Below are 27,721 nucleotides of genomic sequence, written 5' to 3' on the forward strand. Positions count from 1 at the left end.
CTCCCTCCCTAACAGCACTGTGGATGTACATGGACTGCAGCGGTTCAAGAAGGCAGCTCACCACCACCTTCTCAAGGGCAATTAGGTTTGGACAATTAATGCTGGCCTAGTCAGCGACGCCCACATCATATGAATGAATAAAAAAATATATGTACGCAAGTCTTTGACAGCAGCAGGGCAAACCAGGAGGCTGTTAAAAAGGCAGACGGTTATCATTGACTTCACAAAAACCTAAAAATATGAAAATAAAGATAGTGCCAAACCTTTATAAAGCACTGGTTAGGCCTCAGCTGGAGTAACATGTTCAATTCTGGACACCACACTTTAGGAAGAACGTCAAAGCCTTGGAGAGGGTGCCGGAGATATTCACGAGAATGGTATCAGAGATGGGGGGCTTCAGTTAGGTGGAAAAACTGGGAATACTGTCGTTTGAACAGAAAAGGTTCAGCCAAGATTTAAGAGGTGCTCAACGTCAGGAATGATTTAGTAGAATAAATAAAGAGAAACTGTTTACAGCAGCAGAAAGGTCAGTAGACAGAGGATACAGATTTAAGATAATTGATCAGCGAAAGAACCAGAGGCGACATGAGGAAACAGTGAGCTGTGATCTGGAACGCGCTGCCTGAAAGGTTGGTGGAAGCAGATTCAATAATAAATTTCAAAAAGGAACTGGAGGGTGGAAAATTTGCAGGCTTATGAGGAAAGAGCAAGAGGAATGGGAATAATTGGATTGTTCTTTGAAAGAGCCAGCATAGGTAATGTGGGCAAATGGCCTCTCTCTGTGCTGTATCATTGAAACACATTAGCAGGGTTCTATTCAGGACTGGAAGCTTCTTAAAAGCACCCAAATTATTTTAACTGAAATTGCACTGTGCTTTTCAGACATTTCCAACCAACATTCCTGACTTTCACTATGTTACCTCATTGAGCCAGAGTTGCTGAATCAAGATAGTTGTGAGTCACTTTCCAGGGAAATGGCAGGGTAGTAATAATATGTTACTGGTCTGGTAATCCACCACCACTGAAGGAATTTAAATTCAATTAAATCATTATGGAAATAAAAGCTAGTCTCAGGAATGGTGACCACAAAGCCATTGTCGATTGTTGTAAAAACCCATCTGGTTCACTAATGTCCTTCAGGGAAGGAAACCTGCCGTCCTTACCTGGTCTGGCCTACGTGTGACTCCAGACCCACAGCAATGTGGCTGACTCTTAACTGCCCTCTGAAATGCCCTATAGACAGTTAGTTGTATCAAACCGCTAAGTCGACAAAAAGGAATGAAGCCAGACGGAGCACCCTGCGTCAACCTAGGCACTGAAAACAGCAAAGCCAGCTCTGTCTATCCTGCAAAGTCCTCCTTACTAACATCTGGGTGGGGGACTTCAATGCCCTTCACCAAGAGTGGCTCGGTAACACAAGTGCAGACCAAGCTGGCTGAATCCAGAGGACATAGCTATTAAACTGGATTGGCAGCAGGTGGTGAGGGAACCAACTTGACCTTGTCCTCACCAATCGACCTGTCACAGATGCATCTGCCCATGACAGTATCAGGAGTGATCACTGCACAGTCCTTGTGGAGACAAAGCCGCATCTTCATATTGAAGATACCCTCCATCGTGTTGTGTTGCATGGTCACCACAGGATAGATTTTGAACAGATCTAGCAATTCAAGACTGGGCAACCATGAAACGCTGTGGGCCATCAGCAGCAGCAGAATTGTACTCGAACCACAATCTGTAATCTCATGGCCCGGCATATCCCCCACTTTCCCATTACCATCAAGCCAGGGGATCAACCCTGGTTCAATGAAGAGTGCAGGAGGGCATGCCAGGAGCAGCACTAGGCATTCCTAAAAATGAGGTGTCAACCTGGTGAACCTATAACACAGGACCACTTAAGTGCTGAACAGCAAAAGCAGCAAGTGATAGACAGAGCTAAGCGGTCCCACAACCATCAGTTACAGGTTCTGCAGTCCTGCCACATCCAGTTGTGAATGGTGGTGGAAACAACTCACTGGATGAGCAAGCTCCACAAATATCCCCATCCTCAGTGAGGGAGCCCAGCACAGCAGTGCAAAAGACAAGGCTGCACATTCGCAATAATCTTCAGCCAGAAGTACTGAGTGGATGATTCATCTTGGCCTCCTCCAGAGGTCCCCAGCATCACAGATGCCAGTCTTCAGCCAATCCGATTCACTCCACGTGATATCAAGAAACGGCTGAAGGCACTGGATAGTGCAAAGGCTATGGGCCCTGACAATATTTCAACAACAGTACTGAAGACTTATGCTCCAGAACTTGCTGCGCCCTTAGGCAAACTGTTCCAATACAGCCACAACACTGAAATTTACCCGGCTATATGGAAAACTGCCCAGGTATGTCCTGTCCACAAAAAGCAGGACAAATCCAATCCGGCCAACTACCATCTCATCAGTCTACTCTTGATCATCAGCAAAGTGATGGAAGGCATGGTTGACAGTGATATCAAGCGGCACTTACTCAGCAATAACCTGCTCACTGACGCTCAGTTTGGTTCTGCCAGGGTCACTCAGCTCCTGACCTCATTACAGCATCGCTCCAAACATGGACAAAAGAGCTGAACTCTAGAGTTGAGGCGAGGGTGACTGCACTTGACATCAAGGCAGCATTTGACCAAGTGTGGCATCAGGGAGACCTAGCAAAACTGGAGTCAATGGTAATCAGGGGGAAAACTCTCCGCTGGTTGAAGTCATACCTAGCACAAAGGAAGATGATTGTGGTTGTTGGAGGTCAGTCATCTCAGCTCCAGGACATCACTGCAGGAGTTCCTCAGGGTAGTGCCCTGGGCCCAATCATCTTCAGCTGCTTCAATGACCTTCCTTCCATCATAAGGTCAGAAGTGGGGATGTTCACTGATGATTGCACAATGTTCAGCACCATTCACGACTACTCAGATATTGAAGCAGTCCATGTCCAAATGCAGCAAGACCTGGACAATATCCAGGCTTGGGCTGACAAGTGGCAAGTAACATTCACGCCACACAAGTGCTGGGCAATGACCGTCTGATTCTCCAACGAGAATCTAACCATCTCCCCATGACATTCAATAGCATTACCACTGCTGATGATTCCTCCACTACCAACATCTGGGGGTTACCACTGATCAGAAACGAATCTGGACCAGCCATATAAATACTGTGGCTACAACAGCAGGTCAGGTCAGAGGCTAGGAATCCTGTGGCGAGCAACTCACCTCCTGACTCCTCAAAGCCTGTCAAACATCTACAAGACACAAGTCAGGAGTGTGATGGAATACTCCCCACTTGCCTGGATGAGTGCAACTCCCACAACACAAGCAGCTCAACATCATCCACGATAAAGCAGCCCACTTGATTGACACCCAATCCACCAACTCCAACATTCACTCCCTCCACCACCAACACAGTGGCAGCAGTGTGTACCATCTACAAGATGCTCTGCAGAAACTCACCAAGGCTCCTTTGACAGCACCTTCCAAATACCACTACCAGTTAGAATGAAAAAGGCAGCAGACACATGGCTTGGGCTGACAAGTGGCAAGTAAAATTTGTGCCACACAAAAGTCAGGCAATGACCATCCACAACAAGAGAAAATCTAACCATCACCCCTTGATGTACACACCAAGTAGCAGCAGTGTGTACCACTTTCAAGGTGCACTGCAGGAATTCACCAAGGCTCCTTCGATAGCGCCTTCCAAACCCTCAACCACTACCATCAAAAAGGACAAGGGCAGCTGATAGATGGGAACACCACCGCCTGGAAGTTCCCCTCCAAATCACTCACCACCCTGAGTTGGAAATATATCGCCGTTCCTTCACTGTCGCTGGGTCAAAATCCTGGAATGCCCGCCCTAACAGCACTGTGGGTGTACCTACACCACATGGACTGCAGCGGTTCAAGGCAGCAGCTCACCACCACCTTCCCAAGGGCAACTAGGGATGGGCAATAAATGCTGGCCCAGCCAGCAACATGCACATTCCGTGAAAAAAATAAAAAAAATCTGCCAGCGGCTTGTGACTGTGGCTTGCAGAGACTCCTGAGATTTGATCAATGTAGCAAATATTTCAATTATGTTGTGGGTACAATTCGCTATTGCACCATGCAGCAGACACATTAAGCAATATACCGCTTCGACTAACATCACCCAAATGCTGGCGATGTGAAATAGAAACAAAAAAAATGTTGAAATATACAACAGGTTCATCAGAACAGACCAAAGATTGGCTACCATTGCAGTGGTGGAGACTTTTCGCTTCTCCATTTCAGGCTATGGGCTTTTATTTTCACATGTTAATTTGTCTGCTGCATATTTCATGCTTTTTTGCCTGACAAAGACAATCTGATTTACCAGGCAGATCAATCTAATTATTGTCATATACTCAGAACTTTCAGTACTCCATTCTCAGGTAGAATTAATTCAATTCCCAGTGACTAGAGAATTTCCACAAGAATTTCTCCATCTTTCTGGTGTGATGGCTTATTTGCAACCAAAGAGGTTGGACACCACCAGGAGCCAAAAACAAAAATACCTGGAAAAACTCAGCAGGTCTGACAGCATCTGCGGAGAGGGATACAGGTGACGTTTCGAGTCTGTATGACCCTTCATCAGAACTAAAAAATATAGAAGTGAGATGAAATATAAGCTGGTAGAGGGGGTGGGACAGGAGGAGCTCGATAAGATGCCAGTGATAGGTGGAGGCCAGGAAGAGACTGCCAAAGATGTCATAGACAAAAGGACAAAGGGGTGTTGATGGTGGTGTTGTGCTAAAGGGGGCATTAAGGGTGAAAAGCAGGACAAGCTAGTGGCAGATGGCCCTAGTGGGGGTGGGGTGGGGGGAAGGGATCGAAATGGGCTAAAAGGTGGAGATGAAACAATAGATCGAAATAAATTTAAAACCAGGTGGGAAAAGAAAAATATAGTTGTAAAAAAAATAAGATAAATTATTGGAAAAAGGGGGATCAGAAAGGGGGTGGGGATGGAGGAGAGAGTTCATGATCTGAAATTGTTGAACTCAATATTACGTCCGGACACCAAGAGCCACGTGTCTTTCCAAGAATATAGGTACACAAATCTTTTTGGGATTAGTCTGATGGATCATAATAGTCTTTGCAGTCCAGTTTAATCCTAAACCACATCTAGAAAGTAGTTGGTAAATGAAAGGTTCCGAAAAGGGCTCACATTTCTCTAAAGTGCATAGATGTGTTTAAGTTCTGCCACTATCATTCAAACAAAGGAACAAGACACTCACTTTCTCTAAGATGTAAATTGGTTTGAGGCACCAGAAAACTGAGTGACACCTTTGCTGATACTTTCCAGAGAGACAACCTCTTGTATTGGCTTGTTGCTGGGCTGCCAGGTACATACTCCATAAAACCAATTGCATTAAAGGTAAGTTACTATCTGGTGTGTCCTTGTGAAATGTGCTGGAATATTCCACTCATTAGGGCACGTATGACTCTAAGATCTATTGGATGTCTGCTGTAACAAGCATTCAATCCATAAGACAGTTTCAATCCGTTGCCCAATGATATAATTGAACTTGAAATTGGTTCAATTTGCTAATCCTGGTATCAGTTTTGATGGAACATCTTCCTTCCTTTATCGATCGTTTTTGCTCCTTAAAAAATGGGGACATGTTTATTCTGCTAGGCATGGACTGTATGAAAAACAGGCTTCTACAAGAGGGAAAAAGAAAATTACCTCGCTTCAGTGCCAAGAAAGTTATAATGTCTCTAGCACAGTCACTCAGCCTACACAATCCTAAGCAAAAATAGGGTGGGTAAATTCCTGATACCAACTGTATTGTTATGGCAAAGATTAAGGGAGTGAGGCTGCCAAATAACCACAAAAATCAATGATATGTTCTTGTCAGTAATTTCTGCAGCAAGTCAGGCATATTCAGTATACCGGATCCAACAAACTAGGGGAAAAAAAGACATTCAATCAACTTTGAATGTGATAGTCTTCAAATTATTACCTGTGGATATGGTGGTTATGTTACAGGATTAGTAATTCAAAGGCCTGGACTAGTAAAGCAGAGAATGCGAGGTTGAGAATTTGAATGCAGTTGGTAAATTTTGGAAATAGAAATCTGGCAATGAAAGATCATGAAACTGTTGAATTGTCGTCATAAACTCAACTGGAATCAAACGTTGGCAGGAAAGACAGTAGCTGAACAATGGGTCACCTTCAAAGAAAAGGTATTGCAGGCAGTGTCAAGGTATATTCCCTTGAAGGGGAAAGGTAGGACAAATAAACCCAGAGCACCCGGGATGACGGGAGAGGTAGGGGTAAAGATGAAAAGGAAGAAGTGCTGGTACGACAGATGTCAGGTAGAAAATCCAATGGAGAATCAGGCTGAATATACAAGGACCAGAGGGGAAGTGAAGAAACTAATAAGAAAAGCAAGGAGAGAGCATGAAAAGAGGCTGGCAGCGAACATAAAAGGGAATTGCAAGGTCTTCTATAAGCATATAAATAATAAAAGGGTGGTAAAAGAAAGAGCAGGGCTGATTAGGGACAAAAAAGGGGACTTGCATGTGGATGCTGGAGAAATAGCAGAGGTGTTGAACAAGTACTTTGCATCTGTCTTTACAAAGGACAGGTCGAGGCGAGAGAGGAGGTAACTGGTACACGAGAAGAACTTACAACTGCGAGGAAGGTAGTGTTGGAAAGGCTATCTTTACTTAAAATAGATAAGGTACCAGGACCAGATGAGATGCATCCAAGGGTACTGAGGGATGTGAGTGTGGAAATTGCAGTGGCACTAGTGATAATCTTCCAGTCTTCCTTAAATACAGGGTAGGTGCCAGAGAACTAGAGAATTGCAAGTGTTACACCCTTGTTCAAGAAAGGGTGCAAAGATAAAGCCGGTAACTACAGACCAGTCAGTTTGGCCTCAGTGATAGGGAAACTTCTGGAAACTTTAGTACGGGATAAAATCAATAATCACTTAGACAAGTGCAGGATAATTAAGGAAAGCCAGTGTGGATTCACCAAGGGAAAATTATATTTAACTAACTTGGAGTTTTTTTGAGGAGGTAACAGCAAAGGTTGATAAAGGAAATGCTGCTGATGTGGTGTATATGGTTTGTCAAAAGGTATTTGATACAGTGCCACACAACAAACTGGTGAGCTAAATTCTAGGTCATGGAATAAAAGGGAAAGTAGGTACTTGGGTAAGAAATTGGCTGAGTGACAGGAAACAGTAGTGATGAATGATTGTTTTTCAGATTGCAGGAAGGCTTTTTATATATATTCATTCATTTAATGTGTCTGCTGCATGGTGCAATATCAAATTATACCCACAACATAATTGAGATGTTTGCTACGTTGATGAAGTGTCTGCAAGCCACAATCACAAGCCGCTGGCAGAGTTTTTTTCTTTTTTCAGAATGTGGGCTTCGCTGGCTGGCCCAGCATTTATTGTCCATTTCTAATTGCCCTTTGAGAAGGTGGTGGTGAGCTGCCTTCTTGAGCCGCTGCAGTCCATGTGGTGTAGGTACACCCACAGTGCTGTTAGGGAGGGAGTTCCAGGATTTTGACCCAGCGACAGTGAAGGAACGGCCGATATATTTCCAAGTCAGGATTGTGAGAGATTTAAAGAGAAACATCCGGGTGGTGGTGTTCCCATCTATCTGTTGCCCTTGTCCTTCTAGATGGTAGTGGTCATGGGTTTGGAAGGTGCTATCGAAGGAGCCTTAGTGAATTCCTGCAGTGCATCTTGAAGGTGGTACACACTGCTGTCACCTTAAGGGGTGATGGTTAGATTCTCTCTTGTTGGAGATGGTCATTGCCTGACACTTGTGTGGTGCGAATGTTAATTGCCACTTGTCAGGCCAAGCCTGGATATTGTCCAGGTCTTGCTGCATTTGGACACGGGCTGCTTAAGTATCTGAGGAGCCGTGATTGGTGCTGAACATTGTGCAATCATCAGCGAACATCCCCACTTCTGACCTTATGATGGAAGGAAGGTCATTGATGAAGCAGCTGTAGATGGTTGGGCTGAGGACACTACCCTGAGGAACTCCTGCAGTGATGTCCTGGAGCTGAGATGATTGACCTCCAACAACCACAACCATCTTCCTTTGTGCTGGGTATGACTCCAACCAGCGGAGAGCTTTCCCTCTGACTCCCATTGACTCCAGTTTTGCTAGGGCTCCTTGATGCCATACTCAGTCAAATGCAGCCTTGATGTCAAGGACAGCCACTCTCACCTCACCTCGGGAGTTCAGCTCTTTTGTCCATGTTTGAACCAAGTCCGTAATGAAGTCAGGAGCTGAATGGCCCTGGCAGAACCCAACCAAGCTGGGTGTCAGTGAGCAGGTTATTGCTAAGCAAGTGCCGCTTGATAGTGGAGTTCCTCAGGGTTCAGTGTTGGGACCCTTGCTCTTCCTGATACACATTAATGACCTAGACTGTGGTGTGCAAGGGATGATTTCAAAATTTGCAGATGATATGAAGATTGGAAATGTTGTCAACTGTAATCGGGATAGTCTTGAACGTTAAAAGGATATAGACGTGTTGGTGGACTGGGCAGACAAGTGGCAGATGAAGTTCAATGCAGAGAAGTGTGGGGTAATTCATTTTGGCAAGAAAGATATAGTGAGACAGTATAAAATAAAGGGAGAGACTCTAAAGCAGGTGCAGGAACAGAGGGACCTTGGTGTATATGAACATAGATCATTGAAGATGGGAGGACAAATTGAGAGAGCAGTTAATGAAGCATATAATATTTTAGGCTTTATTAATAGGGGCATTGTGTACAAGAGTGTAGAGGTCATATTGAACTTGTATCAGACACTAGTTAGGCCTCATCTGGAGAACTGTGTCCAGTTCTGGGTGCCATACTTGAGGAAGGATGTGAACGCTTTGGAGAGAGTACAGAGGAGATTCACAAGAATGATTCCAGCGATAAAGAACTGTAGCTATGATGATAGATTGGAGAGGTTGGGACTATTTTCCTTGGAGAAAAGAAGGCTGAGAGGAGACTTGATAGAGGTATTCAAGATCCTGAGGGGTATGGACAGGGTAAATAGGGAGAAACTGTTCCCACTCAAGAGAACATCAAGGACCCAAGGACACAGATTCAAAATAATTAGCAAAAGGAGTAAATGTGATGTGAGGAAAAACAATTTTTCACTCAGAGGGTGGTTGGAGTCTGGAACACAATTTCTGCAAGGGTGGAGGAGGCGGGTTCAATCGAGGTATTCAAAAGGGAATTGGATTGCTACCTGAAAAGTGGGAATGTGCAAGGTTATGGGGATAAGGCAGGTGGGTGGGACTAGGTGGAATGCTGTTTCAGAGAGCCAGTGCAGACTGAATGGGCCGAATGGCCTCCTTCTGCATTGGAAGGTACTGTGATACTAACGTCCATTAGGGGAGGAAAGTTGCCATCCTTATCCAGTCTGGGTCTATACGTCAGGTCAGTTCTACACCAGTGTGGCTGACTCTTAACTGCCCTCTAAAGTGGCCTAGTAAACTGGCAATGCCACAACCAGGGAATTATTTTTTTTAACTATCACTGCATCATCAGCACTGCATTGAATGTTTAACTTAAAATGTTCTCTAATCCAAGTCTGGGAAGACCAAAATCCATAATTTCACTGTTCAAATGGGCATTATGCACAACTTTCACACAGTTATTACAAAACTTTATTGAACTTGAATTTATATAGCGCCTTTCACATCCTGGGGTGTCCTAAAGTGTTTCATAGATATTAAATTCAAATCTCATTTTGTAGGCAAACACAGGAGGCAATTCTCATACGACAACTTGCGTTTATATAGTGCCATTAACCAAGTGAAACATTCCAAGGTGTTTGGCTGGAACATTACCAAGCAAAGTTTAACACCAAGACACAGGTGGTGGTATTAGGATAGATGACCAAAATCTTGGTCAAAGTAGTTGGTTTTAACAAGTAACTTAAAAGAGGAGAGAGAGGTACAGAGGCAGAAGAGTTTAGTGAGGGATGAAGGCAGTGCCACCAGTGGTGGAGTGATAAATCTGCAGAACCCATGGCAAGAGAGCAGATATGGAAGAGCAGTGAGGTTTCACAAGGCCCCACAAATAAAGTAACAAATGAGCAATATTTTTTGTCACATTGATTGAGGAATAAATGTTATCCAGAACACCAGGGGGAACTCTCCTGCTTTTCTTCAAAAGATTCCATTCACCTGAGCAGGCAAACGGGACCTCAGGATAACATCTCGATCGAGATGATGGTGCCTCGTCAGCTGTGGCTCCGCTGGTAGCACTCTCGCCTCCAGAGTCTGAAAGTTCCAGCTTCAAGTCCGACTCCCGGGCTCGAGCAGAAAAAATAAGGGTGAAGCTCCGGTGCAGTACTGAGGGAGTACTGCACTGTTGGAAGTGCTATTTTTCAGATGAAACGTTAAACCGAGGCCCCAGCTGGCCTCTCAGGTGGACATAAAAGATCAGGTGGGTCACTGTTTAAAAGTAAGGAGTTGCCCATTTAAAACAGAGAAGGGGCAATATTTCTGAGGGTTGAGTGTCTTTAGAACTCTCTTCCTCAAAAAGCAGTGGAAGCAGAGTCTTTGAATATTTTTAAGGCAGAGGTGGATAGATTCTTGGTAAGCGAGGGGGTGACAGGTCATTGGGGGTAGGCGGGAATGTGGAATTGAGGTTACAGTCAGATCAGCCATGATTTTATTGACTGCCGGAGCAGGTTCAAGGGGCCGATTGGCCTGCTCCTGCTCCTTGTTCATATTTATTTGAAGTCTTATTTTGAAGAAAGGCAAGGGAGTTATGCCCAGAGGCCTGGCCAATATATATCCTTCAATCAGCATTACAAATTGGTCGCCATATTTCCTACATTACAACAGTGACTACACAAAGTACTACGTTAATCTGTACAGTGACTTGAGATGTCTGGTGATCATGAAAGGTGCTGTTTAAATGCAAGTCTTATTTTTTTCCTTCAGCGTGGCACTAGAATGTCAGCCTAGACAGGTACGCTCAAGTGATAAGAGTCAACCTTGTGAACCAGAGGTGAGTGCTTCCTGAGAGCCAAGCTACCACCAAAACACTCATCACAACATGAAGGGACCCAGAAATGGAGATCACGACAGTAACAAATGGAGGAACGATTCTGAGCAAACTCATGGCTGCTTCTGTAAACCAAGGCACTCACTCACTCACCACTCATTAAATCACCCATCAAACTCCTCCAAGCCACTCACTCTCAATCCCACAAGTTACTGCACAACACAACTTGCATTCCACAGATCCAAGGAGAATGAACAAAACGACCCAAATGCTCCTTCAACCTGGTTAAAACTGAGAGTGAAATTTACAACAAAAACAAAATGCAAAACCAGATTTAAGGGGAAACTCCTCGTTCTCCCAGAGCCTGAACCTCATTGAGCTTCGCCTTTAATAAGCAATAATCACCTTTCCCAGTGAACAGAGGATAAAATGCTCCTGAGGAGCAATAAACACTGTGCAGACTGTGTCTGTAAACAACATGAGGGCGGAAAGGCTGCTCTCAGCCCCTGTGACTGAGGGGAAAACTTCCCAACCCCAACCCCAGGGTTTGCAGCAATTCCCCTGTCATTAATACCCTGGCCCCAGAGTCACCAACAGCTTTTTATACAGGAACCTGGTTAATTTATCCCTGGACCGGGTGCAGTTTGTCCTCCTCTCTCTCCCTCGCAGCCGGGGTTTAACCCCCGCTGGCTGGGGGCCCAGGAGAGCGGCAGGGGCTCTAGGCGAGTCCCAGGCTTTGCCCGCGCTGCAAGGCCGCGCCCGGGAAAGGCCGGGGAGGAGGGCGGCCCAGGCCCCGAATCGACACCGGCAGCGACCGAGGTGGGGGGGAGGCGGCCTTTACCTGTCCCGCCGGGGAGAGCCGACATATCCCGGGCAGCGTCCACCGGCCGCTCCTTCCCTCTCCCGTTACCACAGCAGCTGAGCCATCGCTCAGGGGAGGCGATCCGAAAGCGGTCCCCTCCCCCCTCCGACAGCCGCCGGAAACACCCGAACTCCCGGCCCCGGCCGGAAACACCCGAACTCCCGGCCCGGCCGGAAACACCCGAACTCCCGGCCCCGGCGGAAACAGCCGAGACACGGACCGGCCGGAAACACCCCCGCCGGAAACAAACGAACTTCCGGCCCGGCCGGAAACACCCGAACTCCCGGCCGGAAACACCCGAGGCCGCACTGGGAGCAGCGAATGCAGTAGATGGATCCCTGCGCAAAGCCGCCAGGGGGAGAGGGGGTCCGGGACACTCTGGTCCTCTCCTCCATCGCCCCCTACACCTCAACCCCCTCCTCCATCGCCCCCTACACCTCAACCCCCTCCTCCATCGCCCCCTACACCTCAACCCCCTCCTCCATCGCCCCCTGCACCTCAACCTCCTCCTCCATCACCCCCTACACCTCAACCCCCTCCTCCATCGCCCCCTACACCTCAACCCCCTCCTCCATCGCCCCCTACACCTCAACCCCCCTCCTCCATCGCCCCCTACACCTCAACCCCCTCCTCCATCGCCCCCTGCACCTCAACCCCCTCCTCCATCACCCCCTGCACCTCAACCCCCTCCTCCATCGCCCCCTACACCTCAACCCCCTCCTCCATCGCCCCCTACACCTCAACCCCCTCCTCCATCGCCCCCTGCACCTCAACCCCCTCCAGCACCCCCTACACCTCAACCCCCTCCATCGCCCCCTACACCTCAACCCCCTCCTCCATCACCCCCTGCACCTCAACCCCCTCCTCCATCACCCCCTACACCTCAACCCCCTCCTCCATCGCCCCCTGCACCTCAACCCCCCTCCTCCATCACCCCCTGCACCTCAACCCCCTCCTCCATCGCCCCCTACACCTCAACCCCCCTCCTCCATCGCCCCCTACACCTCAACCCCCTCCTCCATCGCCCCCTACACCTCAACCCCCTCCTCCATCGCCCCCTACACCTCAACCCCCTCCCATGGCACCTTCCCCATGGCAACTGCAGAAGATGCAACACCTGCCCCTTTACTTCCCCCCTCCTCACCATCCAAGGGCCCAAACACTCCTTTCAAGTGAAGCAGCTTCACTTGCACTTCCCTCAATTTAGTTACTGCATTCATTGCTCCCAATGCGGTTTCCTCTACATTGGAGAGACCAAACGCAGACTGGGTGACCGCTTTGCAGAACACCTTCGGTCTGTCCGCAAGCATGACCCAGCCCTCCCTGTCGCTTGCCATTTCAACACTCCACCCTGCTCTCATGCCCACATGTCCATCCTTGGCCTGCTGCATTGTTCCAGTGAAGCTCAACACAAACTGGAGGAACAGCACCTCATCTTCCGACTAGGCACTTTACAGCCTTCCGGACTGAATATTGAGTTCAACAACTTTAGATCTTGAACTCTCTCCTCCCTCTTGATTTCCACCACCAACCCCCAAGTGCCAGTCTATATCTTGCTCTCATGTTTTTGCTTTCAAACAGAGCTGACCCTTTCTCTGCTATTAACACATTCCACTATTTTGCTTTCAGATAGTGTTGACCTTTATTCTGCTATTAACACCCACTCTGGACCAAAGCTATAGATTTTAATGCTATAATTACCATCCACTCCCTTTATCTTGCGTTCCATGATGTAGTTGACATTTAATCTCTCCTACTCTCTAACCTATCCCTGACTTTCTATGCTTCTCCGCCTGCCCTTTTCTCCCCCATGCCTTTTTCAACAGCATAAAACCCATCACGTTTATACCTCTCTCTAGTTCCTTAGAAGAGTCACATTGGACTTTAAACATTAACGTTGTTTCTCTCTCCACAGGGTGCTGCCAGACCTGCTGAGTTTTTCCAGCGTTTTCTGTTCTTACACCCAAATCCCTGCCAGTAACACCAGAGTGCGACAGGAAAGATGTTGCAACAACATTAACTTGGTATCATGATCAGAATACATGAAGGAAAACATATATAAATGTATGCATACATATATATACATATATATATATCTTCGTCACCCTGGCTACTTTATAAAATTATTAATTTTCTTTTAAAATGGACAAATGGCTAGACTGATAAAATGACTGCCACTGACCAGACGATGGTAGCCCTGGAAGGTTCTGAGCAGTTTGAAAGTGGGCAAAGGCTAAAACCATCAAACCCCTGGAATGTAACACTCCTTACATTGTATAAACATTTCAGCCAACACAAAGGATAGTCACAGAGTTGAGACGTCTGCACCAGACAGCTATGGACAAAGGCAGAGCTATTTGCGACTCCTCATCTCCAATGTTGTCCTACTGGTTCTACAGCTACCTGCTCAAAACACAATGCATTCTAACAAGAGGCATCATCAGCTGAATAGCTCGACCCGAAACCACCCTGTTACATGACTGAGTCTTAAGCTGTTTGAATTGTTTTAATTATTACAGCTTTTGAACTCCATCTTTGGTCTGCTGTTTAACATCTGACGGGCAGGCTATACAGAAGCAAGCTCTGACCAGGTTGGACAACTGGCCCCCATCTAACCTGACTCTGCTGGGAAGATTTTGTACTATCGCCTACAGAACTGATTCAATCTCTGCATGCCGATTTCATCTTGGGAAATGAACACCACCATTTTCAGCCAGCTGAACTCTGTGAAAGAATCCCTCACTGGATTTTGATTCTGGACTCACATGAAACCATAATTCTTATTTTTATCATGGTCTCTGCCCTGAACCCCGCTTTCTTTCCCAAATCTCGCTTTTGTTGTATGAATGCAAACATACATGTAACCCCTTCCCGCGTTTTGTGTGTGTGGTTTTCCTGTGGGGTTATTAATAAAGGATTGGATCACTCCAAAACTGAAGGGTTGGGGAAAATACGCCACCACTTGGAAGGGGGAAAACAAAAATCAAAAACACCTTTCTGTTTACCAACGGGTGGTGAGAGGAGAAATCGGGGCTGCATTCCCCCTCCAGTCTGTAACATTATATTTATGTGTCAGCCGTAGCTCTGTTGGTAGACCTCCAACCTACCTCTGAGTTAGAAAGTTGTGGGTCCCACTGTAGAGTGTTGAGCACAAAAATCAAAGCCAGCACTCCAGTGCAGTACTGGGGGAGAGCTGCACTGCCGGAGGTGCCATTTGTCGATGAGACCATAAACTGAGGCCCTGCCTGGCTTCTCAGGTGGATGCAAAAACAAAGATTCCAAAGCACTATTTCGAAGAAGTACAGCAGAATTCTCCCCAGAGTCCTGGCCAATGTTTATCCCGCAATCAGAAAAACAGGAAGTGGGGGGACTCTGCTCAAAGTATTTTTAAAAATTCATTCATGGGATGTGGGCTTCGCTGGTTGGGCCAGCATTTATTGCCTATCCCTAATTGCCCTTGAGAAGGTGGTGGTGAGCTGCCTTCTTGAACCGCTGCAGTCCATGTGGTGTAGGTACACCCACAGTGCTGTTAGGGAGGGAGTTCCAGGATTTTGACCCAGTGACAGTGAAGGAACAGAGATATATTTCCAAGTCAGGATGGTGAATGGCTTGGAGGTGGTGGTGTTCCCATGTATCTGCTGCTCTTGTCCTTCTGGATGGTAGCAGTCGTGGGTTTGGAAAGTGCTATCTAAGAAGCCTTGGCGAATTCCTGCAGTGCATCTTGTAGATGGTACACACTGCTGCTACTGTGCGTCGGTGGTGGAGGGAGTGAATGTTGAAGGTGGTGGATGGGTTGCCAATCAAGTTGGCTGCTTTGTCCTGGATGGTGTCACGTTTCTTGAGTGTTGTGGGAGCTGCACTCATCCAGGCAATTGGAGAATATTTTATCACACTCCTGACTTTTGGGAGTCAGGAGGTGAGTTATTTGCCACAGAAATCCCAGCCTCAAACCTGCTCTTGTAGCCATATTAATTATACAGTTAGTCCAGTTCAGTTTCTGGTCAATGGTAACCCCCAGGATGTTGATAGTGGGGGAATTCAGCGATGGTAATGCCATTGAATATCAAGGGGTGATAGTTCGATTCTCTCTTGTTGGAGATGGTCATTGCCTAGCACTTGTGTGGCGTGAATGTTACTTGCCACTTATCAGCCAAAGCCTGAATATTGTCCAGGTCTTGCTGCATTTGGACATGGACTGCTTCAGTATATGAGGAGTCACAAATGGTGCTGAACATTGTGCAATCATCAGCGAACATCCCCACTTTTAACCTTGTGATGGAAGGAAGGTCATTGATGAAGCAGCTGAAGATGGTTGGGTCGAGGACACTACCCTGAGGAACTCCTGCAGTGATGTCCTGGAGCTGAGATGATTGACCTCCAACAACCGCAACCATCTTCCTTTGTGCTAGGTATGAATCCAACCACCGGAGAGTTTTCACCCTGATTCCCATTGACTCCAGTTTTGCTAGTGCTCCTTGATGCCACACTCGGTCAAATGCTGCCTTGATGTCAAGGGCAGTCACTCTCACCTCACCTCGGGAGTTCAGCTCTTTTGTCCATGTTTGAACCAAGGCTGTAATGAGGTCAGGAGCTGAGTGGCCCTCGCGGAACCCAAACTGGGCATCAGTGAGCAGGTTATTACTAGGCAAGTGCCACATGAGCAGTGTCGACGACACCTTCCATCACTTTACTGACGAGAGTCCGATGGAGTTTGATGGCCATTCTGAATGAATGGTAGCAAAAAAATGGGAGAGCGATAAACCTGGTAACTATAGACCAGTCAGCCTAATGTTGGTGGTGGGGAAACATTTTGAGGCGATAATTCAAGACAACTTTTCTAAACATCAGTTAGTTCTGTCCTGGATTATTACCTCTAAATGTTTCCCACTACCGATGTTAGGCTGATGTACGAACAGAAGAATTGGGAGCAGGAGTAGGCCACTCGGTCCCTCAAGCCTGCTCTACCATTCAATAAGGTCATGGCTGATCTGAATGTAACTTCAACCCTGCCTACCCCCGATAACCTTTCACCCTCTTACTTATCAAGAATCTATGTAGATCTGCCTTAAAAATATTCAAAGACTCTGCGTCCACTGGTCTGTAGTTACCAGGTTTATCTCTCTTGCATTTTTTGACCAGGGCTGTAATATTTCCAATCCCTCAATCCCTCAATCCTCCAATATAATCTCCATATCAAAGGGTGATTGGAAAATTGTGTCTAGAGCTTCTGCCATTTCCACCTTTTACTCCCCTCAATAACGGTGCATTTATCCCATCTGGTCCAGGTAACTATTTTACTTTGATTACTGCCAAGCTGTTAAGTATCTCCTGTTTACCTGTTTTTATTCTATCCAATAACACTATGGCCTCTTCCTTTACTCCTACATTAGCAGATCCTCTTCTGCAGTGACAACACATGCAAAATACTTACTTAGTCCCTCAGCTATGCCCTCTGTCTCCACAAGAAGATCACTCTTTTGGACCCTAATTAGCCACACCCTTCTTTTGACTAACGTTTTACGATTAATGGGGAGAATTTTCTCTCTGTTGGGCCGGCCGGTTGAGATTGGCTCTGCGCCGTCATTTTACGTGGGCTGGACAATTAAGGCCCGCCCAGCGTGACACACGGTCGGTAGCGCTCAGCGCTCCCTGTGCGGGTGGGGGGAGGAGGGAGAATCGGGGCCTGCGCTCTTTCACGCATGCACGCAGAAGAGCACAGAAATCTCCCTGAGGCTCAGAGCTGCCTCAGGGAGATTAAGAACATAATAAAAGTTTATAAATAATAAAGTTAAAAATTATTTAGACATGTACCCTTTGTGCAAGAATTAACTAATAATTTTATTAAACCTTCAGGGAATCTCATCCCACCCGTGGATGAAGTTTCCTGAAAAACGTGAAGGTCGCTCGGGCTCTTTGCCTGCCCACCAGCCTTAACGTTGGACAGGCAGCGCTGTTAATTATCTAAATTACTTCCCTAATGGCCTTAATAGGCCTCAGACAGTTCGGAGGGCATGCAGCCGCCTCCAGCGCACGCCCGACGATCGAAAGACCTAAATAATGCGGGATGATGTCGGGACACACGCCCAACGCCATCTTGTGTCATTTTACGCGACAGCATGTGAGGCCCACCCCCGTACGCTGATGTCAAAATTCTGGCCTTTGTATTTTTAAAAGTCTTTTCAGATCCCTTTCAGATCTCTACTGTCCACATTTAGCTTGGCTCTTGAGTGTATTTGTGAACCTAACAATTGTCATAAGCTTCTGTTCCCTGTGTCATTTTAATGTCTTTGTTATCCAGCAAGCTGTAACTTTGGATGCACCTCAAGTGAATGTGTCTACAATGTACCCAAACCATCTCCTCTACAATATTCCCAAACCACTTCCTCTACAATGTACCCAAACCATCTCCTCTACAAAATTCCCAAACCATCTCCTCTACAATATTCCCAAACCACCTCCTCCACAATGTACCCAAACCACCTCCTCTACAATATTCCCAAACCATCTCCTCTACAATATTCCCAAACCACCTCCTCTACAATATTCCCAAACCATCTCCTCTATAATATTCCCAAACCATCTCCTCTACAATATTCCCAAACCACCTCCTCTACAATGTATCCAAACCATCTCCTCTACAATGTACCCAAACCATCTCCTCTACAATATTCCCAAACCACCTCCTCTACAATGTATCCAAACCATCTCCTCTACAATGTACCCAAACCATCTCCTCTACAATATTCCCAAAGCACCTCCTCTACAATATTCTCAAACCATCTCCTCTACAATATTCCCAAACCATCTCCTCTACAATATTCCCAAACCATCTCCTCTACAATATTCCCAAACCACCTCCTCCACAATATTCCCAAACCACCTCCTCTACAATATTCCCAAACCATCTCCTCTACAATATTCCCAAACCATCTCCTCTACAATGTACCCAAAGCACCTCCTCTACAATGTACCCAAACCACCTCCTCTACAATGAACCCAAACCATCTCTTCTTTGAAGGCGTCCCATTGTTCATTTACTGTTTTGCTGACAGATCTTTAATTGAGTAAGACAATTTTATAGTGACACCACGCAAAATATATTCTGAAAAGAGGAGTTGTTACCATAAAAGCTGGAAAAGCTTTCACACTCGACTCAAGGAACGTCAAACCTGCTTCAAGCACAGTAAGTCAGCTATTATTAAACATGCCCAACTCTAACTCTAGATTTTCCCATCGCAATCAAGCTTACAAGTAAGGGTAGCCAGATGTCGCTGATGAAAAGGCCACTGTCTTGGGAGATGGTGTGATGTTGGTAGATCTCCATGGCCTCCCTGATGCAGGGAGGGTTAGGGTTAGGGTTAGGGTTGCCATGGAGATCTATCAACATCACACCATCTCCCAAGACAGTGGCCTTCTCATCAGCGACATCTGGCTACCCTTACTTGAAACATCATTGCCATCCATTCTGCACAGTTGACCAATCAGCAGCAGGACTGTTAACATGTACCAACCTATTGCAAACATTAGCCTGACCAATCAGCAGTAAGATCCTGCCCATATTCCCATCTTCCACCATATATAATGACCTCTCACCTGTTGGCGCCATTTCTCCAGATGATCGGCCGAGTTCGCTGCCTAAAATGTTGAGACTTACAAGTTCTTCGAAGAAACTTTTAAGATAACAACTGTTTCTTCCAGAGCAAATTTTACATGGCGAATGTTACTTCTCTCACTATGAAAACCTTCAAACAACTTTTACATTTTTGTTTCCTAAGCACTTGGGCCAGATCACTATTCAATCCACTGAAGTTAGCTCTTCTCCAGTTAATTATGTTCACACTTGATATATCTTATCCTTTTCCATAACTGCATGTTATTATGATCACTGTTCCCCATATGCCCTCTAACTGGAATCTTCTACACTTGCCCCTATTCATTCCTCAGAACTACCTCCTACAATATCTCCTTCCTCTTTGGGCTGGAAACATTCTGATTAAAAAAGTTCTTTCTGATACAGTTGAGAAATTCGTCATCCTCTTTGCCCTTGTTACTATCAGAGTATATCCCACCAGCCTTCTCAAAAATCTGCTCTGGACCCCAACATCCTGGCAAACTGTTGCCTTAACTCCAACCTCCCTTTTCAGTCCAAAGTTCTTGATTGCGATGTTGACTCCCAAATCTGTGCCCATCTTTCCTGGAACTGCATGTATAAAACCTTCTAATCACATTTCTGTTCTTGCCACAGTATCGAAACAGCTCTTCTTAAAGCCACAAATTATATCTTAGGTGACTGTTGGCAAAGGTGAACCTTCCCTTCTCGTCCTTCTCAATATGTCAACAGCCTTTGACACAGTTAACCACACCATCCTCCTCCAACTCCTCCCCACTGTTGTCCATCTGGTTGGGGCTGCTCTCACCCGGTTCCGTTCTTATTGATCTAATCGTAGCCAGAAAACCACTCGCAACATCTCTTCCTGCTCCCGCACCTCTGGTGTCCCAGAGGATCGATCCTAGGCTCTTTCCTATTTCTCTCCACATTCTGCCCCTCGGTGACATCATTGTAAAGCACAGCATTAGTTCTCACATGTACACTAATGATACCCAGCTCTTCCTCACTACCACCTCTCTCAACTCCTCCACTATTGCTAAATTATCAGACTTGGCCCAACCTCCTTCACCTGCTTCATCAATGACCTTCCTTCCATCATAAGGTCAGAAGTGGGGATGTCACTGATGATTGCACAATGTTCAGCACCATTCGTGACTCCTCAGATACTTAGGCAGTTCATGTCCAAATGCAGCAAGACCTGGACAATATCTAGGCTTGGGCTGGCAAGTGGCAAGTAACATTCATGCATCACACGTGCCAGGCAATGACCATCTCCAAGAAGAGAGAATCTAACCATCTCTCTTTGATGTTCAATGGCATTACCATCGTTGAATCCCCCACTATCAACATCCTGGGGTTACCATGGAACAGAACCTGAACTGGACCAACTATAAATACTGTGGCTACAGGAGCAGGTCAGAGGCTGGGAATTCTGCAGAGAGTAACTCACCTCCTGACTCCCCAAAGCCTGTCCATCATCTACAAGGCACAAGTCAGGAGTGTGATGGAATACTCCCCACTTGCCTGGATGAGTGCAGCTCCATCAACACTCAAGAAGCTTGACATCATCCAGGACAATGCAGCCCACTTGATTGGCACCACATCCACAAACATTCACTCTCTCCAACACCGATGCACAGTAGCAGCAGTGTGTACCATCTACAAGATGCATTGCAGAAGCTCATCAAGGCTCCTTAGGCAGCACCTTCCAAACCTATGACCACTACCACCTAGAAGGACAAGAGCAGCAGGTAGATGGGAACACCACCGCCTGGAAGTTCCCCTCCAAGCCATAAGACCATAAGACCATAAGACATAGGAGCAGAAATTAGACAATTTGGCCCGTTGAGTCTGCTCCGCCATTCAATCATGGCTGATAAGTTTCTCAACCCCATTCTCCCGCCTTCTCCCCGTAACCTTTGATCCCCTTACCAATTAAGAACCTATCTATCTCGGTCTTAAATACACTCAATGACCTGGCCTCCACAGCCTTCTGTGGCAATGAATTCCATAGATTCACCACTCTCTGGCTAAAGAAGTTTCTCCTTATCTCTGTTCTAAAAGGTCTTCCCTTTACTCTGAGGCTGTGCCCTCAGGTCCTAGTCTCTCCTACTAATGGAAACATCTTCCCCACGTCCACTCTATCCAGGCCTTTCAGTATTCTGTAAGTTTCAATCAGATCCCCCCTCATCCTTCTAAACTCCATCGAGTATAGACCCAGAGTCCTCAAACGTTCCTCATATGTTAAGCCTTTCATTCCTGGGATCGTTCTCGTGAACCTCCTCTGGACCCTCTCCAGGGCCAGCACATCCTTCCTGAGATATGGGGCCCAAAATTGCTCACAATATTCTAAATGTGGTCTGACCAGAGCCTTATAAAGCCTCAGCAGCACATCCCTGCTTTTATATTCTAGTCCTCTCGAAATAAATGCCAACATTGCATTTGCCTTCCTAACCACCAACTCAACCTGCAAGTTAACTTTAAGAGAATCCTGGACTAAGACTCCCAAGTCCCTTTGCACTCCAGATTTCTGAATTCTCTCCCCATTTAGAAAATAGTCTATGCCTCTATTCTTCCTACCAAAGTGCATGACCTCACACTTCCCCACGTTGTATTCCATCTGCCACTTCTTTGCCCATTCTCCTAACCTGTCCAAATCCTTCTGCAGCCTCCCCGCCTCCTCAATACTACCTGTCCCTCCACCTATCTTTGTATCATCTGCAAACTTAGCCAGAATGCCCTCAGTTCCTTCATCTAGATCATTAATGTATAAAGTGAAAAGTTGTAGTCCCAACACTGACCCCTGCGGAACTCCACTAGTCACCAGCCGCCATCCTGAGGACTCCCTTATCCCCACTCTCTGCCTCCTGCCAGACAGCCAATCTTCTATCAAGGCTAGTACCTTGCCTCTAACACCATGGGCTCTTATCTTACTGAGCAGCCTCCTGTGCGGCACCTTGTCAAAGGCCTTCTGGAAGTCCAAGTAGATAACATCTATTGGCTCTCCTTTGTCTAACCTACTCGTTACCTCCTCAAAGAATTCTAACAGATTTGTCAGGCATGACCTCCCCTTGATAAAACCATGCTGACTTTGCCCTATTTTACCATGCACTTACAAGTATTCTGAAATCTCATCCTTAATAATGGACTCTAAAATCTTACCAACGACCGAGGTCAGGCTAATCGCCTGTAATTTCCCATCTTTTGCCTCATTCCCTTTTTAAACAGTCACTCACCATCCTGACATGGAAATATATCGCTGTTCCTTCACTGTCACAGGGTCAAAATCCTGGAACTCCCTCCCTAACAGCACTGTGGGTGTACCTACACCACATGGACTGCAGCGATTCAAGAAGGCAGCTAACCACCACCTTCTCAAGGGGCAATTAGGGACGGGCAATATACGCTGGCCCAGCCAGCGACGCCTGCATCCCATGAATGAACAAAAACAAGACTGATTATCCATGATCCAGCACCCGATGAGCAGAAATTTCCTACAATTAAATATTAGGAAGACTGAAGCCATTGTCTTTGGTCCCTGCCACAAACTCAAGTTTCCTAGCTACCAGCTCCATCCCTCTCCCTGGAACCGCTGAGACTAAACAAACTGTTTGGAATTTTAGTGTCATATCCAACCCCAAGATGAGTTTCTGTCCTCATATTCGTTCCATCGGTAAGACCGCCTATTTCCACCTCTGTAACATCACCCGACTTTGCCCCTGCCTCAACTCATCTGCTGCTGAAACCTTCATTAATGCTTTTTTACTCTAGACTTGACTATCCTAACATGCTGCTGGCTGGTCTCTCACGTTCTACCCTCCATAACTTGAAGTCAAACAAAATTCTGCTACTTGTGTCTTAACTTGTACCAAGTCCTGTTCCCCTATCACCCCTGTGCGCACTGACCTACAGTGGCTCTTGGTCAAGCAAGACCTTGATATTAAAATTCTCATCCTTGTTTTCAAATCTCTCCATGGCCTCACCCCTTACTCTCTCTCTAATCTCCTCCAGCCCCACAGCCCTCTGAGATATCTATGGTCATCTAATTCTGGCCTCTTGAGCATCCCTAATTTTAATTGGTCTGTCATTAGTGGCCGTGCCTTCAGTTGCTCGGACCTAAGCTCTGGAATTTCCTCCCTAAACCTCTCTACCTCCTTTAAAACCTCCCTCTTTGACCAAGCTTTTGGTCATCTGACCTAGTGTCTTCTTATGTGCCTCAGTGCCATATTTTGTTTTATAACGCTCCTGTGAAACACCTTCTGACATTTTATCATATTAAAGATGCTATATAAGTATTTATACAAAATCAAAATACTGTAGATGCTGGAAATCTAAAATAAAAGCAAGAAATATTGGGAAAACTCAGTAGGTCAGACAGCATCTGCGGAGAGAGAAACAGAGTTAATGTTCCAAGTCAAGATGACCTACCATCTGAAATCTGAGCATTTCTTGTTTTTATATAATGTTTGTGGCTGTTTCAGGGATAACTAAAACCCCCCATTATCACCGTGTAATCCTTTCATCTTTGTGTAATTTTTTTTATTCTTTGGGATGTGGGTATCACTGGCAAGGTCAGCATTTGCTGCCCATTCTGAATTGCCCTTGAACTGAATGGCTTGTTAGGCCATTTCAGAGGGCAGTTGTGGGTCTAGAGTCACATGTAGGTCAGAGCAGCAGATTTCCTTCCCTAAAGGGCTAGTGAGCCAGATGGGCTTTTAACCAATCAATTATAGTTGTACAATCACCATTACTGAGACTAGCTCTCAATTCCAGATTTATTAATTGAATTTTAATTCCACCAGCAGCTGTGGGATTTGAACCCATGTTCCCCAGAGGATTAGCCTGGGTCTCCAGCTTACTATTGCCAGCAATATTACCACTATACCACCATCTCCTCCTTACTGGCTTGATAATGTTCTCCTCTATCTCCTTCCCACTATTTGGTGATCTATAGCATTCACCCAGCTGCTTCATAGCTCCTCTGTTGGCTCTATCTTTGGTTCCTCAGCCCTCTCCAGTGCCCTTCGATCAATACTGCCGCTCTGCCTCCTTTTACCCATTCCTGAAAGGGTGGTGGTGGCAAACTCAATCGGGCATTTCTAAAGGAAATTACAGAAGCACCTGAAGAGAAAAACATTGCCGAGATACAGGGAAAGGGTGGGGCAGTGGGACTAGCTGAGCTGCTCTTACAGAGAGGACAGGATGGGCTGAATGGCCTCTTTCCATGCTGTAACTATTCTGTGATTCTATCTTTCCTGAATACCTTGTAGTTAGGAGTAAATATGAAGTTTTCAATCCAGCCCCTTGTTTGAGCCTGGTCTGTGTTATTGTTATGTTATTGTTAGCTTGTGCCTGTAGCTCACTAACCTTATTTACCACACTCTGTGCACTTATTGTACATGGACTCCTAACCCACCTTCGGCTGCTTCACATTTGCCACTGTTTGATCTCTCCTACTCCTGAATGACTCTCTGGTCCAGTGCTAATTGTCTCTCCCAGGCCTCTCTGCCCCTTGTTTCTCTTCCCCAATGTTTCATCCAGATGCTTGTCTCCTACGCTCCTCCGCAGCAGTGGTTAACCTTCCCGCATGGACATTGGTGCCAACTCAGTTGTGGTGTGACCTGTCCACCTGGAACAGGACCCCCTGCCCCACAACTGGTCCTAATGCCCCAGGAGTCAAAAGCCTGCCCTCATGCACCGTTTCCCCAGTCACATGTTAACCTGTTTGTCCTGGTATCCCTTTGCTCACTAGTGGGTGAGGGTCAATGCATCATCGAATGGTTACAGCACAAAAGGAGGCCACTTGGCCCATTGTGCCTGTGCTGGCCTTCTGAAGGAGTAATTCACCTAGTGTCACTCCCCTGCCTTTTCATGTAGCCCCCTGCACATTCTTCCTTTTCAGATATGGATCCATTTCCCTTTTCAGTGCCTCAATTGATCATGAAGTTCACAGAGTCACAGAATCACACAGTGCAGAAGAGGCCCTTCGGCCCATCGAGTCTGCACCAACACGTGAGAAACACTTGACCTACCTACTTAATCCCATTTACCAGCACTTGGCCCATAGCCTTGAATGTTATGACGTACCAAGTGCTCATCCAGGTACTTTTTAAAGGATGTGAGGCAACCCGCCTCCACCACCCTCCCAGGCAGTGCATTCCAGACCATCACCACCCTCTGGGTAAAAAGATTTTTCCTCACATCTCCCCTTAACCTTCTGCCCCTCACCTTGACCTTATGCCCCCTTGTGACTGACCCTTCGACTAAGGGGAACAGCTGCTCCCTATCAACCCTGTCCATGGCCCTCATAACCTTGTACACCTCGATCAGGTCGCTCCTCAGTGTTCTCTGCTCCAATGAAAACAACCCAAGTCTATCCAACCTCTCTTCATAACTTAAATGTTTCATCCCAGGCAACATCCTGGTGAATCTCCTCTGCACCCCCTCCAGTGCAATCACATCCTTCCTATAATGTGGCGACCAGAACTACACACAGTACTCCAGCTGTGGCCTCACCAAGGTTCTATACAACTCCAACATGACCTCCTTACTTTTGTAATCTATGCCTCGATTGATAAAGGCAAGTGTCCCATATGCCTTTTTCACCACCCCACTAAGATGCCCCTCTGCCTTCAGAGATCTATGGACACACACGTCAAGGCCCCTTTGTTCCTTAGAACTTCCTAGTGTCATGCTGTTCATTGAATACTTCCTTGTCAAATTACTTCTTCCAAAGTGTATCACCTCACACTTTTCAGGGTTAAATTCCATCTGCCACTTATCTGCCCATTTGATGATCCCGTCTATATCTTCCTGTAGCCCAAGACACTCAACCTCACTGTTAACCACCCGGCCAATCTTTGTGTCATCTGCAAACTTACTACTCCTACCCCCCATATAGTCAACTATGTCGTTTATATAAACGACAAATAATAGGGGACCGAGCACAGATCCCTGTGGTACACCACTGGACACTGGCTTCCAGTCACTAATGCAGCCTTCTGTCATCACCCTCTGCCTCCTAAAACCTAGCCAATTTTGAATCCACCTTATCAAATTACCCTGTATCCCATGTGCATTTGCCTTCTTTATAAGTCTCCCATGTGGGACCTTGTCAAAGGCTTTGCTGAAGTCCATATAAACGACATCAACTACACTACCCTCATCTACACACCTGGTCACCTCCTCAAAAAATTCAATCAAATTTGTTAGGCATGACCTCCCTCTGACAAAGCCCTGCTGACTATCCCTGATCAAACTTTGCCTCTCCAAGTGGAGATAGATTCTCTCCTTCAGAATTTTCTCCAATAGTTTCCCTACCACTGACGTGAGACTCACTGGCCTGTTGTTCCCTGGCTTATCTCTACAACCCTTCTTAAATAGCGGAACCACATTAGCTGTTCTCCAGTCCTCTAGCACCTCCCCCGTGGCCAGAGAGGAATTAAAAATTTGGGTCAGAGCCCCTGCGATCTCCTCCCTTGCCTCCCTCAGCAGTCTGGGACACAAATCATCCGCACCTGGAGATTTGTCCACTTTTAAGCCTGAAAACACCTCCAATACCTTGTCACTCCCTATATCAATTTGCTCAAGAACCTCGCAGTCTCTCTCCCCGAGTTCGATACCTTCATCCTCATTCTCTTGGGTGAAGACGGATGTGAAGTATTCATTCAACACTTTAGCGATGTCCTCTGGCTCCACCCATAGATTGCTTCCTTGGTCCCTTATGGGCCCTACTCTTTCCCTGGTTATCCTCTTCCCATTGATATACTTACAGAATATCTTGGGATTTTCCCTACTTTTACCAGCCAGAGCTTTCTCATATCCCCTCTTTGCTCTCCTAATTGCTTTCTTAAACTCCACCCTGCACTGTCAGTACTCCACTAATGCCTCCGCTGATTTGCTTCCCTTGTACCTGCTAAAAGCCTCTCTTTTCCTTCTCATCGTATCCTGAATATCTCTGGTCATCCATGGTTCTCTGGGCTTGTTACTCCTTCCTATCACCCTAGAGGGAACATGTTGAGTCTGTACCCTCCCCATTTCCTGTTTGAACACCCCCCACTGTTCCTCTGTAGATTTCCCCACAAGTAACTGTTCCCAGTTTACCTTGGCCAGATCCTGCCTTATTTTACCAAAATCCACTCTCCCCCAATCCAAAACATTTTTTTGCAACTTGTCTATTTCTTTGTCCATAACAAACTTAAACTGCACCATGTTGTGGTCGCTAT

The 27,721-nt window shown here is 46.3% G+C and overlaps 1 protein-coding gene across 5 annotated transcripts in view; it reads right to left on the reverse strand.

The window, feature by feature from the left end:
* Positions 1–11,996, reverse strand: part of ralgapb (Ral GTPase activating protein non-catalytic subunit beta) — a 154,822-nt gene extending 142,826 nt beyond the window's left edge. For all 5 annotated transcript variants that reach the window (XM_078554820.1, XM_078554819.1, XM_078554818.1 and 2 more), the window contains exon 1: positions 11,867–11,996. The gene's annotated coding sequence lies outside the window, so the exon portion shown is untranslated. The remainder of the gene's footprint in view (positions 1–11,866) is intronic.
* Positions 11,997–27,721: the final 15,725 nt, after the last annotated feature.

Source organism: Cetorhinus maximus, chromosome 13, assembly GCF_964194155.1.
Source record: "Cetorhinus maximus chromosome 13, sCetMax3.hap1.1, whole genome shotgun sequence".
NCBI lineage: Eukaryota > Metazoa > Chordata > Chondrichthyes > Lamniformes > Cetorhinidae > Cetorhinus > Cetorhinus maximus.